Raw genomic sequence first — 3666 nt, forward strand, 5'->3', positions numbered from 1 at the left:
GTATGTATGTATGTATGTATGTATGTATGTATGTATGTATGTATGCATGTATGTATGCATGCATGCATGTAATGTTTAGTTTCTGAATCAAATGGGCATTAATACAATAAAAAAATCTTAATTACATCTAAAAGGTTAATGAAATTTGAAAAGTGGCAACTATTTATTTCTCATTTCTGTATCCAAATATAAAAAGTAAAGTTTCTAAAAACGTCACTTATTTTCCTTCTAATTTAAAGACTTTAATGTATGGAAATAAACTTGTGCCATCAGAAACTGTATTTGAATTGTTCAGATTGAATGTGCAAAATTTTAAATTAAATGCACTGGTYTGAATATTAATTTCACTAAATTATTAATGTGCCCACAAGATAATTAGATAAAWATAACTGCACCATCTGATTCCTACCACTAGGTGGCGACAGTGCAGCATCAGCTCGTAAAGAAGGACAACACTTTTAATTAACYGATAAATAAAATGAAATGAAAATCCTGTTAAAGAGAACTGCAGTTTAACCTCAGTCTGACCCAGAGGAGCAGAGCTAGTCATCCAATATTCAGAGAGAGAAGCACTCAAGTGAGAATAAAGACAGCTAGGTGTTTTAACTGGAAGCTGTGTAGTAGGTATTTATAGGTTTGCCGTAAGCGAATTAAAAAAAAAAAGCCTCTATTAAACATTAAAATTCTGCCTCTGCACAATTAAAAATAAAACTAAATCCTTCATATACATTAAAATTTCTAGTTCAAAATTTACTCAGATACAAAGTTGCCGAAGGCTGCAAAGAATGTTTAATAATACTTTTCTTCCCCCAGATTTTCAAAGCGCCTTTCTTTAAGACGTTGGCTCTGTTTCAGTTTTTATTCTGAATTCAGGCTCATAAACCAAGTTGTTTTTATGTGTGAACAAACAACTTATAAAATTAAACAAAAAAATGTTTCAATCAGAATATTACTGTGAGGTTTGCATCAAGTGAACTCCAGGAGCAGGCAGGACTCAGAAGGTCAAAAAAGATACAGTATAAGCAGGTTTAGTAACCAAAAGGTGCTGACGAGGCAACACTGACTGAGGCAGACAGCACAACGAAGCAACGCTCAAGTGATGACAGGAGACAGAGTATAAAGGTGAGGAGACAAGGGACTAATTGGAAACAGCTGAAGAGGAAATATGAGGATCAGGTGTGTGTGGGAGGAACACAGGCATTCACAGGGAAACACAAAAACACAGAAAATCAGGGGAAAATAAAAACAGACCTTGACAATTACAGGTTCTTTGTTACAATCGACTCCTCACACCGATACAACTCGGTCTCACTTTTTTGTTAAATCTTAATAAATGTTAAAGATTGGCAAAATAGTTTCATCAAATAAGTGAGTTTTAGCTCAAATAAACTGATTCGTTTCAGCTGTTAACTGAAAACTTGGCATACATTAGATCAGTAATTCTAAAAGTAGGTGTCTTTAAATAATCATCATCAACATCATCTAATTTATTTATAAAGCACATCTTAAGAACAAGTTGTTACCAAAGTGCTGARCACAAAAAGCATRAAAGTCAATATAAACAGCAAACATTTGAAGTCATAAGAAATATAAAAACACAGAACAATAAAATACAAGGAATAAATCACACTTGATTTAAAGTCAGAGAGAAAAGATGTGTTTTTAAAACAGATTAAAAAAGGAAGTGATGAGGCCTGTCTAATGTTGGAGGGCAGATTGTTCCAAAGCTTAGGAGCCACACCTGAACAAGCTTGATCTCCTCTGCTTTTAATAAGCGCAAGAAGTTAGATTAAATAATAATAAAACGTTGCTACTGACATATTACCCCCATAATAATTACAAAATTACAAATAGTAAATAAAAATAATTATATTAAGGAGTTTCACTCTAATGTCCTGAGGTTTACCACTCCTCTGCAGTTTTCACAGCTACACAGTCAGTCTGAATTTATTCTGTTTCTTCTGTGATGACCCTCTCCAGTCCACTAGGTGTCTCTATTTTCTTTCTTTCAGGGAGTCGGCAGATGTACGMTCAGGCTGGGGCTTAAAAGGTGGGTTTCCTGCTCGTTACGGCAGCTGGGACTTGGCCTCCAGGTTGGACCTGATGGGAGCAGGCAGCGGACTTGTGACATGGGCTGTAGCTGACAATTTTCTTTTTGTTTTTTGTTTGTTTTTGTTGTTTGTTTGGTTTTAGAATAAATCCGTTTTTCCATCAGATTCACTCGTCTGTCTCCCATTTTTGTCATGGTCTTGAGTTGGGCTGTGACAAATGGGGGCTCGTCCGGGATTTTGTACATATTGTTTTTCCCTAACCTTCTTATCATTTTAAGGCAAAAATATTAGCTGTTTTAATTTTGACTGGACATTAAACTTTTGCTTAAATGCTGTTAAACACAGGAAGACATACGTAGTTAATGTAATTTTTTAAGAGATGAAACAATAAATTGTTAGTTCCTATTAATAGGATGTGTTTCATATTTCTGTTTACATAAGTAAAACAAGGCAAATTTATTCAATTTTTAAAATAAAAAATTTGGAAGAGTGTTGACGTTTGATCAGGTTTTATTGTGAAAATGAGTTTGATCTCCTTCTCAGGTCTGAAAAAGCTCATTCTCCTTGTAAGGCACTAATTATTTAGTCATGGTGTTGACTGGATGACCCCTTTGAGAAATCATTAATTGCAATCATTAGGATACACTCAGAGGCTGTTTATTGAGAAGATGTGTTTGAACAGCAACATTTATCTGGAGCTGCAGCGGTTTGAGCAGTTAAAGCTGAATGAATTCAACTCATTCTGTCAATGCTCAGCATGTAAAATGTCTTTTTCCACAGCGAAACTCAGTTCATTCACTTTATGTGACAGCCAATAACCTTATCTGAAAATTAGTCATGCCATGTTTCACTACTTTGCACGCAGGCTTGCTTCTGAAGGCTGGCTCACTCGGTGATGTCCGCCCGCGGAGCTTTCTGGTGCCAGAGCCTGAGTGAATCCTTCCTCGGCCGGCTTCTTCATCATCATAGGTCTTGTGTGACRGKGGGTCTCAAAGAGGCAGCGAGCTGACACATTTGTCCTCCCAGCTCTGTTCCCCGCTGACGAAGTATAAATCGGAGTCTAAACACACAAGCAGCAGGATGGATGACAGCCTGAGTCTCCAGGATCAATTTGCCACAAATTAGATACAGCGATGGTTCATTTCTCCACATAAATAGCTGCGTCTGTGGGGACTATTTTGGAAATTTGCTGCTTTTACTCTGGAAATCAGTGTTCCTTCCCCAACGTCTATTTAATCCTTTTTATAGAGCACAGAAATGCTTTCTCTCTCTCTCTCTCTCTCTCTCTCTCTCTCTCTCTCTCTCTCTCTCTCTCTCCTGCTCTTTATTTCACACACAATGCTGCAGCTTCTGTTAATAAAATGTTGCACTGTAACATCTCCTGCCTAATTTGTTACGTTAAACACCATTCTCTATGCATATTAATTTGTTTTAATTAATCTGAAATTATCTGTCTGACTCTGACTGAACAATGATAAATTTCAGCCCTGAGATAATTAAGATTCATATCAGCATTGGTATTTTGTTGATTTGTGTCTACTCTCAGTGTTAGGGTTAAAGTCTGTCTGTCCGGCCACTGAGGAACTCAGATGTCCATGGATTAAAGATTAAAGTC

This window comes from Austrofundulus limnaeus, unplaced genomic scaffold (genome assembly GCF_001266775.1).
Source record: "Austrofundulus limnaeus strain Quisiro unplaced genomic scaffold, Austrofundulus_limnaeus-1.0 Scaffold125, whole genome shotgun sequence".
NCBI lineage: Eukaryota > Metazoa > Chordata > Actinopteri > Cyprinodontiformes > Rivulidae > Austrofundulus > Austrofundulus limnaeus.